The sequence below is a fragment of the Hemicordylus capensis genome, chromosome 4, assembly GCF_027244095.1.
Source record: "Hemicordylus capensis ecotype Gifberg chromosome 4, rHemCap1.1.pri, whole genome shotgun sequence".
Taxonomy (NCBI): domain Eukaryota; kingdom Metazoa; phylum Chordata; class Lepidosauria; order Squamata; family Cordylidae; genus Hemicordylus; species Hemicordylus capensis.
This window is the reverse complement of record NC_069660.1, coordinates 99,643,411-99,658,290: the sequence shown is the minus strand read 5'-3', so window position 1 is coordinate 99,658,290 and position 14,880 is coordinate 99,643,411. Positions and strand designations below refer to the sequence as shown.

The 14,880-nt window shown below is 45.5% G+C and overlaps 1 long non-coding RNA gene across 1 annotated transcript in view; it reads right to left on the bottom strand.

Annotated features, from left to right (window-relative positions):
- The window catches only part of LOC128324618 (uncharacterized), an 88,442-nt gene extending 74,283 nt beyond the window's left edge, over positions 1-14,159 (bottom strand). The window contains exons 1-3 of the long non-coding RNA XR_008306987.1: positions 14,062-14,159; positions 9,604-9,652; positions 8,867-8,916 (exon numbers count right to left, since the gene is read on the bottom strand). This is a non-coding gene — a long non-coding RNA (uncharacterized LOC128324618). The remainder of the gene's footprint in view (positions 1-8,866; positions 8,917-9,603; positions 9,653-14,061) is intronic.
- Between the last annotated feature and the right edge of the window lie 721 nt (positions 14,160-14,880).

Below are 14,880 nucleotides of genomic sequence, written 5' to 3'. Positions count from 1 at the left end.
TGTAGCCCAAACCGGCCTGTTCAGCAGGCTCTTTGGCCCGTTTAGGCCTTGCCCCTCTGGCATGGTAGCCATTTTGGAGGCCGTCACGCCTGCAATAGGCCTCTGCATGAGCCAGACAATTTCCTACACATCCAGGCAGCAGGGAGGGTTGGGTGCCAGGTTGGGTGCCAGGATGTGTTATCTTGGCCCTCAGAAATACGATAATGAATCATGCAAGTGCACAGTGCATCCTGGAGATTCCCCCCACCCTGGCTCCCCACAGTCTGGCAGCCGCGGCTGACATACAACCACACCAAAAAAGCAAGTGTTTGCTCCCTTAACCTCATTTTAAAGGGTGGTTCCACAAGTGGGTTTGCCACCATGGTGCTGCCAGGATCGGGCCCAATCCTGGTGGTTTACACATGCATGCAAAAATGGGCTGGGCTCCCTTAGCCTGGTTTTGCATGCACTTGTTGAATAGCCTCTCTATATGAAATGAGTGCAATCAGGGCACAAGTGGGGGGTGGGATACTATAGGGAAGATTCACCATAAAGCAGACTTAGCATAGGGAAGGCTTACCATAAAGCAGGAGTGGGCAGATGCCAGGTTTGCAAGGCCTACTTGCTTTTTACTAGACCTTTGAGATCCACCAACCAGAGACCGATGCAAAAAACAGTGGCTCGGGATCAAAACCAGATTTAAAATCGTGACAGGAGTGAAGGCGACTTCCTATGTCAGTCTATCAGCTGGGATAACCCACATATACAAGTACAAATCTATTTATCGGAGTTACTACAGGTCAGGCATTCTAACTCTAGAGCTAGCTTGCAGAACTGCACAAAGACCTGGTCAAAGGCAATCAATTAATATTAGAAATACAGAATACTTGAGCTAGGAGATAAACAATTAGCAAGAATTGAGCCCGCAGAGGGTTTTTGTAATTATTATTTGCAGTTTTACTTGTTATTGTTAAACTTCCAGAAGTCCAAAACCCTTGGCAATCTACTCCAAATCACCCAAATCACCAATAGTCCCCAATCTACCTGATGCCCATACTTGTCCTAAAGCAATATGATACCTGTCCTAAAGCAATGTGAAAAAGGCCAATTCCATGCTAGGGATCATTAGGAAGGGGATTGAAAATAAAATGGCTAATATTATAATGCCCTTATACAAAATGATGGTGTGCCACACCTGGAGTACTGCATACAATTCTGGTCACCACATCTAAAAAAGGACATTGTAGAACTGGAAAAGGTGCAGAAGAAGGCAACCAAGATGATCAGGGGCCTATGAGGCAAGGCTACAACATCTGGGGCTTTTTAGTTTAGAAAAAAGATGACTGTGGGGAGACATGACAGAGGTCTATAAAATCATGCATGGAGTGGAGAAAGTGGATAGAGAGAAATTCTTCTCCCTGATCCAGCAGGGCTGTTCTTATGTGGAAGACTCCAGGCAGGCATGTAGTTGGCATCATCAACTCAGGAGCTGGCATCATCAAGCAATTGCCAAGGCCTCATTTAGAAAGTGCTATGGATAACTATGTATAATATGAGGCAAGGCTACAACACCTGGGGCTTTTTAGTTTAGAAAAAAGATGACTGCGGGGAGACATGATAGAGGTCATGCATGGTGTGGAGAAAGTGGATAGAGAGAAATTCTTCTCCATCTCACATAACACTAGAACCAGGGGTCATCCCATGAAATTGATTGCCAGGAAATTTAGGACCAACAAACGGAAGTACTTTTTCACACAATGCACAATCAGCTTGTGGAATTCTCTGCCACAAGATGTGATGACAGCCAACAACTTGGATGGCTTTAAGAGGGGTTTGGATAACTTCATGAAGGAGAGGACTATCACCGGCTACTAGCTGGAGGGCTATAGGCCACCTCCAGCCTCAAAGGCAGGATGCCTCTGTGTACCAGTTGCAGCTGAGTAACAGCAGGAGGGAGGGCATGCCCTCAACTCCTGCCTGTGGCTTCCAGTGGCATTTGATGGGCCACTGTGCGAAACAGGATGCTGGACTAGATGGGCCTTGGGCCTGATCCAGCAGGGCTGTTCTTATGTGGAAGACTCCAGGCAGGCATGGCCAGCATCAGGAGTTGGCATCATCAAGCAATTGCCAAGGCCCCATTTAGAAAGTGCTATGGATAACTATGTATAATAACTGTCTCTTCATTCTCTGTCAGCTTTTAAAAAGACTCTTAAGACACATTTATTCACTCAAGGTTCTTAACTGGAATTGTGGTTTTAAACTGTTTAAATGTTTTAACTTGTGTTTTAATTTGTCTTCTGTTTGTTGTAAACCACCCAGAGATGGAGTGTTTGTGAATTTGCAGCGGTGTACAAATATACTAAATAAATAAATAACTCTGATGATGCACAGCTCTCATTTCTGTGATGTGTGTGGGAACTCTCCCTTTCTCCGACTCTGTTAGCCACGGAGAGTCATAGCCAGTGGCAATTGTTTCAAAATGGGGTTTGCACTCATTAAAGGATCATGTAGGAGTATATAACAATAGTCTTTTATTAAAGTCAGCTTCCACATCCATCGGAGTCCCTCCGGCTCCTACTTCATGCTGTAATAACAAGCACTTCCTAGTACCTGTTCCCTCTGTTTCTTCCCCCTGTGCAGTGTTCCCTCTAACATAGATTCCCAGATGATGTGGACTACAACTCCCAGAACCCCCAAACAAAATCCATTTCAGCTGGGGGTTCTAGGAGTTGTGGTCCACAACATCTGGGAATCCACAACAGAGGGAACACTGTCCCTGTGTTGCTGTTATTGCTCCTGACTGCTGCTCTACCTCGCCTACTTAGTTCCATATACATTGATACAGCAGTGACCCCACTACCCTGTGCTCAGAAAACACAGAAAGGATTTAATGGGAAGAGGACGAATCTTTTAAACTAGCTGGCCCGGGCACAGAGCATCTGTGCCTCTAGTGCTCCCCCCTCGCTTCCCCCCTCCCTCTCGGGTCTCACCCCTTTCTCAGCCCCCCGGCCACTGCCTTCTCTCCCACCACCACTATTTTCTCCCCCTCTGCCATTTTCTCCCACCACCGCCGCCTTCTCCCCGCCACCACTGTTTTCTCCCCCTCCCACTGCTACCGCTGTTTTCTCCCCCCACCCAGACTGCTGCTGCCATTTTCTTTCACACCCTCTGCCTGCCTGTTGCCGCTTTCCTTTTCCCCTTCCAACAGCTCTATCACAAACTCTTGTGAGAACTGCCACACATGGAATTAGCAGCGGGTATGTCCTAGATAGATAGATAGATAGATAGATAGATAGATAGATAGATAGATAGATAGATAGATAGATAATGGACACATTTCCATGCAGGTCTGAAAGTTGCCTCATGCCTACAATATGCCATGGACTCACTTATTTCCTCGTAAAACTTGCTAATTTGCATTTCCTACTCTACTGACCTATGGTAGTTCCCATACATTTATCTGCTCATTTTCATAGTGGTTCTGTCCACTCATAATATCCTTAGGAGGAAATCCTAGCATGGTGTTGTCATTTATAGAGCCTTGGGTAGGGTTGCCAACTAGGGACTTTTATAGAGGACATGCAACTGGAGGAGCAAAGAACTTTTTTTGCATTAGGAGGAATCAAGGCTATTTGGGGGACCATTTTTTGGTGTGTGTTTTGTGGTGTCTGAAGCATCTGGCAGCTAGACGATCTTGAGGCGCTTCACACAATCAGTGTGAAGCACCGAAGGGGGTTCTGCGGGGAGAGCAGGCTTGGCCCACTCTTCCTGCAGACGATCAAGAGGAAGCCAGATTGGCTGCCCACACGACTGCTGGCTCCGTCATGGAGCCGGCGGGAGCTGTGGGGATCAGGAGCTGTGTGGCCCCCGGAAGTTCCAGGATGCCCCACATGAGTGCATGGGCATCCCGGGAAAGACCCCCGAGCCCAGGAGGCTGCTGGCAGCCTCCCGGTCGGGGGTCTACTCATGTGTTGCTGTGTGCTGCAGCAACACATACACACAAAAAGATGAGGTTAACGGAGCGCTCGCTCCATTAACCTCATCTTAGGGGAGGGGTAATTAGGTGGGCTAGGCCTAATTGGGAGCACCAGGCTCGCCTGCAAGCCCAGTAGTTCCCACAATCCCTGGGAAGCGGGTTAAGCTCACTTAGCCTGCGTTTCAGTGATCGTGAGAATAGCTTCTTTGTCTGCTCAGAACACTTTGCTCTCATAAGCAACTTCTCTTCCTCTATACCCTTCCTTCCTTCTGACCATCCATCCAATGGGGAAGCCAGAGAAGAGGTTGTGCTTCATTGCCAGGTTGTAGAGCCACTTGATGCAGGAGCATGGATCGGTGGGCCTGGATGGTTCAGCTTGTTTTCTTCATGTGGTGGCAACGTTTGGGCTATATGGCTTATTCTCCCCCTTACTAATTAAAAGAGTGTAAGAGCAGCAATTTAACATTATTAAAACATAAAAAATTTTTTTTAAAGGAAAGCATGGTCTCAACAGCACAATATACATATGTTTAATGAGAAGTAAGTCCTACTAATTCAATTGTGCATGACTGCAGATATGTCATTAAAAGAAATATTATTAAAAATATTTATATACCATTAAAAAAATGTTTTACACAGCAAAATATACATGAGAACATAAGAACAGCCCTGCTGGATCAGGCCCAAGGTCCATCTAGTCCAGCATCCTGTTTCGCACAGTGGCCCACCAGATGCCACAGGGAGCATACAGGCAAGAGTTGAGGGCATGCCCTCTCTCCTGCCATTACTCCCCTGCAACTGGTACTCAGAGGCACCCTGCCCTTGAGGCTGGAGGTGGCCCACAGCCCTCCAACTAGTAGCCATTGATAGACCTCTCCTCCATGAAGTCATCCAAACCCCTCTTAAAGCCATCCAGGTTGTTGGCTTTCACCACATCTTGTGGCAGAGAATTCCACAAGTTGATTATGCGTTGTGTTAAAAAGTACTTCCATTTGTTGGTCCTTAATTTCCTGGCAATCAATTTCCTGGCATGAACTCTGGTTCTAGTGCTATGTGAGAGGGAGAAGAATTTCTCTTATCCACTTTCTCCACACCATGCATGATTTTATAGACCTCTGTCGTGACTTCCCACAGTCACTTATAAGAAAGTGATTCCCTTTTTCAAAAGGGCTCACAGTCTTAAAAAAACATAAGGAAGACATGACCCAGGTCATGACCCAGGCCACGTGAAGGGCCACTGGGCATGCGTGGCGGAATCCAAAATGGCCACCACGATGGGGGTAAGGCCCAGAACGAGCCAAAGACCGCCCTAACAGGGCAATTTGCCACATAATAGAGGCTGGTGGGGGGGAAGGGGAACCTTTCGAGGACACCCCCCCCACCACCATGGCCTTAGAGAAGCCTCCCAGAGGATGTGAGTACAAATAATACACACACACACACACACACAGACGAAACCCACCACGGGATTCATGGCTGAGGGATTCGTTCTGATACCAAACTGAACTGGCGGGGTGTGTGTGTGTTTCAGTTCGATATCGGACCTTAGAACTGAACAGATTTAATGTCGTACCTGTTCGACACTGAACCTGTTTACACCCCAGCAGGAAGCTGCATAGGGCGGCAGAGAGCAGGACCTGCTGTCCTCTTTCTTAAAGCTCCCAAACTGTGTTACTGAACTGTGCTCAAATCGCATTTCGAGCGCATTCCTACTGTGCAGGGGTCCTATGTTGGGATAGAAAGGTGGAATACAAACATTTTAAAACAAAACAAAACATGGAAAGGCATTAGCTTTCCTAGCTGCAGGCCCTGAATACATTCTGCACTGAATACATTTTGCACTGCTTCCAAATGCAAAGTCTTGGAATTCAGCTGTTTCAGGTTTTCAAGGAAATGTCCATTCCTCCTGCTTTACTGATCTAAATGAACTAGAGAGAAGCTTCCCTGTCCCAAGACAAGCACAGAGTATTATCTGCATGTTGAAAAACTGCCTGTCACTTTTGTTCATGAAAACGCAATTGCCTCTGACGACATATATACTCCTGCTGCCTGAATATATGTGGAGATGCAATGTGCATGAAGAAAAAAGGAGCATTACAGCCATTTAATTATTCAGGCAATCTGATTGCTTCAGCTAGGCCTATATTGATTGGTTAGAGAAGTCTGTAAATCAAAATCTCCATTATCATTGGTCAAAAGAATCTGTGTCTGTCCTCCACAGAAGTAGACAGAGCTGCCCATAGGGTTACTTAGACGTGTAAATGGATGCAGTCTGCAAAATGCTGAGTTAATGTTCCATTTCAATAAAAAGAATATTTACTTTAGGAGATCAGCAAAACAAACGTAAAGTAATAGCTGATTAATAATTTAGGTTCTTATGATGTTCTCTAAAATTTTGACTTCTATGGCAGGAGGCCACATGTTATTACTCTTTAAATCTGTAAGATTTACATCCGTGTCTATTTTGGATGGTATCAAAGGTCATCAGCTGGGTGTAATCAGAGATTTCCAATGTTCTCCAAAGCTCACACTGCCTAGTATCTCAGGAAGAAATACCCTGGCTTACTAATAAATGCCATAAGCAGACAATGGACCTTGGCTTTCATTAACCCCACATTCTCACAATGAGAATGAGTGCAGTTAGAGTTAACCAATCCTGATTATCTATCTTGGTTCAGTGCTGGTTATCTGTAGCAATTTAGCCAGGATAGCCCAAAAATTCGAATCTCATGACATACTCTGCAGGACTGTGTGGGGCTTGCCAATTGTGGTTAACTCTTTAATTGCAATTGTTTTCATTGTAAGAATGTGGCCTAACTTTACTCGTTGAACTTTACTTATTTCTAGACCTCCAGAGTTTTCTAATCAAGCTTCTTCTCCAGCTAGACATGCCATAAACACATTTACCTGGAAATAAGCCCCATGGTTTTAGAAATGCTGTTGTACTGGTATATCTCTGTTACTTGTAGAGGTATTCTCATGCGTGGCTAAAATCAGGCTGGAAACCACCGCACACTCGCCGTTCACACCAGCTCTGTGATGGATGGAGCTGGTAATCGTCTGGGCTACCGATTCTGCTGCTCAGGGATGACTGAGTGATCATCTGTGGGGAGAGCGAGTCAAATCCACTCTCCGGCACAAACCCCCTTTAGGCTCTTCACACTGCTCGTGTGGAGAGCCTCACAGAGTTACACTAGTTGAAAGTTGCACCTTTCAAGATTCCTGTTGGTATGGCATTAGGTCCATGCTGTTGCACAAAAGCCCATCCTCCGCAGGTAGTTAACAGAATGCTGAAATGCAAGAGCCATATATGCGAGAAATGGGTGGAGAAAGGACATGGCAGAGTAGGCAAAGAGCAGGACTCACTTATGCACCTCCTAAGAGCCACTGCAGAGCTAGCTATGTTAGCACAACCTTACATGACTGAAATACAACAGTAACTGTCTCTAGTTGAATGGCAACATTTTGTTAGGATTACCAAATGGACTCATCCTTACTGCCTCCTCTAAGATTCATTCATTCGATTTCTATAATGCCCTTCCAAAAATGGCTCAGGGCGGTTTACACAGAGAAATAATAAATAAATAAGAAGATGGATCCCTGTCCCCAAAGGGCTCACAATCTAAAAAGAAACATAGGACACACACCAGCAACAGTCACTGGATGTACTGTGCTGAGGGTGGATAGAGCCAGTTACTTTCCCCCTGCTAAATAAAGAGAATCACCACGTTAAAAGGTGTCTCTTTGCCAAGTTAGCAGGGGTAACTGTAATAGTAGTAGCAGAGTTAACTGTAAGTTAGCAGGGGTAACTATAGTAGATGCCGTAGTAGCTTAGTGTGCATCAGTCACAATCACACAGACATATTGGATCAAGAGGGCTGGTGCTCTTAACTGACCAAATAGCCTCCAAATGTACACCAATTAGGAACTTAAGTAATGGTTTGAGAGATGGTTGTCCCATCCCCCACAACTAGACGTCTACATCTTGTCCCCAGAAGAACTGGAATGACCTGCTTGGAGAGTCAGTCCTGTTATACCACATTTGTGAAAAAGTGGAAATCTAGGCTTCACTATTACATAAGCAGCTACAAAAAGAACATGATGAAAGGTCAATAATGGATGGTCCACTCCAACAAAACCAGAAGAAATCATTTTATTGACAGCAGCGGGGTGCAGTTAGACAAGAATCAACAACCCTTTCTGCTGCATGCAGATACAAATATCTGGATGTCTTAAAAGCTACATGTTTGTACAGTGTGTGTGTGTGCACACACCTCTTGCAATACTAACTGTGAAGCTGAGAAAAATAAAGATTGCAACAATACTTGACAAGTGTAAAGCTTGCCTAAGAACATTTCAATTATAAGTTCTGTTGTCTAATTATAAGTAGACAGAGCAAAACATACAGAAGGCACAAAAAGGTGAATATAGGTAAAGATTCTCCAGTATTAAAATAACTGAACATCTGATGAAGGCTGTTGAGGACAATGTTTGTGATAATTTCAATGACACCTATTACATGTGCTGTGACATCACTGCCTGGTCTAGAATGCCCATGCTAGTCTGCTAACTGGGCAAAGAGGCACCTTTTTAACATGGTGATTCTCTTTATTTAGCAGGTGGAGAGTAACTGGCCCTATCCACCCGTAGCACAGTACCTCCAGTGATAGTTGCTAGTGTCTTATGTTTCTTTTTAGATTATGAGCCCTTTAGATAAGATGGACAGGGAACCATTTTATTTATGTATTATTTCTTTATGTAAACCGCTTTAGAAACCTTTTTTGAAAAGTGGTATATACATATTTGCTGCTGTCTGAAACACCTGCAAATTTGAATTTGTATCATGACTTTTTTTCTACTTTACAGTGCCATATCCTTGGTCTCTCCAGTACAGAAACAAATGTCTCCAACCTCGGATACTTGAAACTGTGAATATCGAATCCACGAGTAAGGAGGTCCACCTGTACAATGAATAAGAAATAGCATTAATGCAGCACTAAGTGGGAATGAAGCCACCTAATGACACAGTGGGGAAGCAATCTGCCTAGAGAGCAGGAGGCTGTTGGTTCGAATCCCTGCTGGTGTGTTTCCCAGAATATGGGAAACTCCTATATCGGGCAGCAGTGATATAGGAAGGTGCCGAAAGGCATCATCTCCTACTGCACGGGAGAAGGCAATGGTAAATCATTCCTGTATTCTACCAAGAAAACCACAGGGCTCTGTGGTCACGGGGAGTCAACTCGCCTGCACAACCAACAACAACAAGTGGGAATGAGTTACTCTTCCCAAAGAAAAGATGAGCATCCAGAAAGAGTTGCCATGGAAAATTATGGAATCTCTTTTTCCAGACAATTTGAAGGAGAAGCTCAATGCAAATATATGAAAGGTTGGCTTAATGTATCCAGCCAAAGCATAAATGCTAGGACTTTATTTATTGATCATATTTCTATACTGTCTGATATAGACATCTCTAGGCGATGTACAAAGGCGATGACTTTGGACTTCTCTTCTAACATGATGGTTCTGAGATTACATAACAGCCACAGAGAAATGCTTCCATGTTGAGGGCTAGAAGCCATCTGCTTTCTAATTCAACATGATGGGCGTTTTGTTTTCAAAAAGGATTTATGAGTGTGAAGGGTACTCACTATATGTATTTAATTTCTGTTGTTTTCAATGATGTAAGCGTCCTCAAGTCTACAGAGAGGCAAAATAAAATAAGCAATAAGCAATACTAATTTAAAACTAAGGAATAAAATTAAAATGCAAGCTGGAATACATACTCAAAAAACATATAGGGAGGAGAAATTTCCTTCAAGGTAATGAAGAAAAGGTGGACATAATTAGGGATGAAGGGAAGCAGAGAAGGCCCTTTGAGTTTTATCAACTTCTCCTACAGTTTCTAAACCTTTTTTCAAGTTGACTACTCTGAAAGTAATCATATGTTGTAGCACAATTTTTCTGTTAGTGGGGTCTCAGGCTGAGAACCTTCTCTCAAAGACCTCTGGTGTTCTCATTCTGGGGCCTACTTAAATTTCCCAAGTTCATCTCCCTCTTTCCCAAATGTCACCTGTCCAACCGTAATTTCACCTTTCCTTTCACCATCTTGAACTTTTTGTTGTTGAAAAGAGCTATACAAATATTCTTAATCATAAAAAATTGTTCTTTCCCAGAACACAACACAAGCAGCAGTCTCAACAGTTTAACTGGGACACATAGCTGTTAATAATAGTACCCACCTTATACACTTTTGTACAGCATCTTCTGCTTAACCTTAGTGCCACGTAATTTGAGAATAACCTCACTGGTACTAGTTTGTAACAATGAGACAGTTCGCAGAACAACCTTATCAATGGTAAATACTAGTATATCGCTTCAACTCATTAGAGGGACACTATAAAGGTAACAAAAGGAAAGCTAAAATGCCATACCGACACACAACAATATCACTTCCGTACACTAGCATAAGCATTTCCTATGAATGTGCACAGAACTATTTATTTATTCCTATAAACAAATCTCACTCATCTGCTGGAACTTTCTAGGCAGCATTTCCAAAATGCTTCACATAGTGGGTGGGCTTACATGATAGTTGCTGGGTCAGTAAGCCAAGATGGGTTGCCGACCACTGTGCCCGAGATTCTACCAACCTTCTTCATCCAGCTTCAAGCTTTTATTCCAAGCAGGAGAAAGTCAGTAGAATCGCAAGCAAACTGGTCAGGAACTGCTGGTTCATGGAAGGGATGTGTGAATTGGCTTGAGGTTGCGCCAGATCACACTCAAGCTGGCCTGGTTCAAGGGACCATCATTGAAATTGGACTGGGCCCAGTTAGGCTCAAGGTCGAGCCGAACTCCCTGGGCCTGTTTGGGGTGCCAGGGACTTCCCCCCCCCTTAAAAAAATTGTTACCACCACCAGTCCCTCAGAGGGTGCTCCTGCAGCTGCGGGGGGGGGTGTGTGTCTCCAGCAGTTCTTCATGCCCTCCTCTGGCCTCTCCCAGTCTCAAAAGGGCTGGTTCAGCCCATTTTGGGACCGATTCAGCTCTTTCTGGGCTGTCCATTTTGAAGGCCACCACACATGCACACTGACCATTTGTGTGGCTGGGTCGCCACCTGGCCACTCAAATGGGAGGAGAGCTGGTCTTGTGGTAGCAAGCATGACTTGTCCTCATAGCTAAGCAGGGTCTGTCCTGGTTGCATATGAATGGGAGTCCTGATGTGTGAGCACTGTAAGATAATTCCCCTTAGGGCAGGGTTTCTCAGCCTTGGATCCCCAGATGTTGATGGACTTCAACTCCCATAATCCCCAACCAAAGGCCATTGGGGCTGGGGATTATGGGAGTTGAAGTCCGGTAACATCTGGGGACCCAAGGTTAAGAATCCCTGCCTTAGGGTATGGAGCTGCTCTGAGAAGAGCAGAAGGTTTCAAGTTCCCTCCCTGGCAGCTTCTCCAAGATAGGGCTGAGAGAGATTCCTGCCTGCAACCTTGGATAAGCCACTGCCAGTCTGTGAAGACAATACTGGGCTAGATAGACCAATGGTCTGACTCAGTATATGGCAGTTTCCTATGTTTCTATGGCCAGTGTGCATATGTGGCAGCCTCCAAAATGGCCACCAACAATGGAGAAAGGGCTGAAACGACCCTTTTAAGACCTGAGAGAGGCCAGCGGGGGAGAGGGAACTGCAGGAGACCCACCACCACCATGGCCACACATCCCGTGGGCCCGGAGGCAGTAACTATATTTAAAAGGAAAAAAAAGTTCCTGGCACCCCCGAACTGGCCCAAACCAGTTCTAAATCAAACCAGGACAGGCCCTGGTATGGAGTGACAGAATCGAACATTCCTGGTTTGATTTGAATCCAGTTCAGATTCAAACTGAACCGGGCAGACTGCTATTGTCCACATCCCTAGTTGGCAGGTTCACACGACATGCCCACAAGGAGTGTTCGCTCGCTGGAAACCTCCAGGTCCCAGCTTACTGACTTGGCAGCAATTGCATGAACTTGCCCAGCACGTTCATTCAAATGTAAGAAAAATTTTCCTACCTATGTACAAAAGGAAAATGGAGCCATGGAAAAAAATTAATAGTTTTTGAATAAATAGTTTTTCCATCTATGGAAATGCATCATTTTAACTAGGAAAAAAGCTGAGCATTGTATGTTTTAAATCTGCCAGGATTGTTTTAAATCTGCTAGGCTATGGTTGTTTTTGTTGGGTTTTTTTGCTAGTGTATTATTTATATTTAATGTTATTTTCTTCATTTTCTGTTCTGTTACTTTTTAGTGAATTGCTGTTAAAGAGTTCCTGAAGTCCTACTGAGAAAACTGTTTCAAGCAGGGGACACATGTTCCTTTAGTACAGTAACACTGAACACTAGTTCTATTTTCCTTTAAAGATGCCTGTCATGATACATTGACAATATGCCATATACAGGTGGCCCAATCTGGAAAATAACTCCAGAAGATTTGGGAACAAGAAGTGAAGGACCCTACATGGTATAGTAGTTAGTGTGTTGGACTAGAAACAGGGAGTACTGCGTTCAAATCTCTATTCTCCCATAAAGCTTACTTGGCGACTCTCAGCCAGTCACGACCTCTCAGCCTAGTCTACCTCACAGGGCTGTTGTGAGGATAAAAATGGGATTGGAAAGAACAATGTTGTCACTCTGAGCCTCTTGGAGGATGGGCAGGATAGCAATGCAATAAATAAAAGGCAGCAACACTTACATGGGAGTAAGGATGCAGCATGATCAACTAGCAGGTAAATATGTGGGTTCTCATATGTAAAGTACAGGAATGGGACAAAGCTGTACAGTGGAACTGGGCAGTTATGTAGCGAACATGGTGGGATTTCTTACTCCCCAATTGAAGTTGTGAATAATGAAAGCACCTTCACTTCTAATGACCGGAGAAAACAAGCTTTTAAAACTCTTTGCAAATCCACCTTACAAAAAATTATTTTAAAAAAAAAAATCATGCAGCCCTATGCACATTTGGTCAAAAGTAAGTCCCATCAAGTTCAATGGCTCTTATGCCTAAGCATACATAGACCGCATCATTCTGGGGCTCAGGGTTCTGTGATTTTCAGGTACAAACAAGAAAATGCAATCCTAAACAGTTACTAGAGAATAAGTACAGTTAAACTCAAGAGGGATTTACTTCCGAGTAAATATGTTTATAATTGCACTGCAAGGCTGTGATCCTAGGCACGCTTGCTAAGGCAGAAATCTCACTGAAGCATGTGGAATTAACTTCTGAGTAAACATGCACAGGATTGAGCTGTGCTTCTGGGAAAGAGAAGAGAGATCACAAGTCACCAGAAGCGATCAAAGAGTTTAGCTGAATTCGCCCTTTACCCACACAAAGGCCCCGCCGATAATGCGATGAAACGTGACCCTCTTCAACTCCCCAGAGCAGATCCCGCTGGTCCATTGTAAACAAGCTTTTGCTCTCTACTAAGAAGAGACGGTAAATCCGACGGCTCTGAGGCTGTTCGCGACTACAAAGTGTTAATAAGTTCTCGGCGGGAGTCAGCCAAAACATGACGCTTTTTGAATTTAGGAGGAAAAAGTTGCAATAGGCAGACTTTCAAAACCCGTCAGAAAGGCACACTGCACCAGTGGGCCATCAAAGCAGTCGCGCGGTGGCTACAAACGAGAGGTTAACCCCTCCCCGCCCCCATCAGTCTCCAAAACGAAAGAGGCTGCCCTTCCCTCCCTCCGCGGACCAGAAACTGGCACGGGATGGGCAGAGCAGGCGCGGCTCGGCCAAGGCCAACGAAGGCGGCTGCTCCCCTCTCCCTAGCCTTTGAGGCTAGCGCAGCTATAATTCAACATCCCTCGCCAGGGCAGACTGAGAAAGAAAGCAGTGGGCAGGAGGCGGGGGTCCCCCTCAGCGGGGAACAACTCGGGGTGTTAGGCCAGCTCTGGTGAGAGCGCCGAGATTTCATACAGCCCACGCCTAGGAAATGTTTACCCAGCCGCAAGAGCCAAGGCGTTCGGGAGGCTGCACTCAGCAAAGGCGCGCAGAGCAGCCGCAGCAGCAGGGCAGCGCGCTTCCTATATATGTTGACTGGGAAGGAAGTCCCTTGGATGTCAACGGGACTTACTTCTAAGTAAACACAGAGGAGTCGGCTGAAAGCCTCTCGCCGCCGCCTCCGCAGCCCTCTCTCACTCCCACCCCCGCTCCAGGACACCAACTTCATCCTTCTTCCTGTCTGAGGGCTCTTAGCGGAGCAACAGGACTAACTGGAGGCGGAGGCAGGAGAATCACGTGAGAGTCAGCCCATCAACTCTCTTCTCTGGAACCATGTGCCGTGATACAGCAGCGGCAACCCGAGAGTCTACCTTAACTTGGACTCTGTTACCGGCAGGGAGAGGCGGGAAGGCAGGGTTTATCAGAAAGCTGCTTAAGGAACTGAAGCCCCGATTAGCCAAATCTTCTGAAATTAGGTGGCATCATGCAGGATCAAGCAGCCACGTCCCTCTTCCTCCCCCCCCCCCCCGAAAAAGTAATCTTTTTTCTCCCTCTACCACACCACACATGCATGAAGTGTCCCCGTTGGAGTTCCAAGCTGCTATCCCGCTCCATTCATTGCTTGGTATCTTCCCATGTGGGACACCTCCCCCTCTTCCCAACCCAGCCCATCCAACCCCACCAGAGCTCTTAAGCGGGTAACCAGATATTCAAAAACAATACGTCAGCCCACAATGCCCTGCACGGAGCCCAGGCATTACCTCATCCCACAATGCCCCGCGAAAAAAGGGGCTGAGAAGTTTCTAGGGGTGGGGTGGCCATGGAGATGGACTGCTTTGCAACAGGCTGGGCCAACAACCTCCTCCTCCTGAGATGCGGCTGCAACCAATGGGAAGGCCCGGGGGTGACATCATGGGCTATTTTTAGTGGGTTACTGCTCTCTGATAAGTGT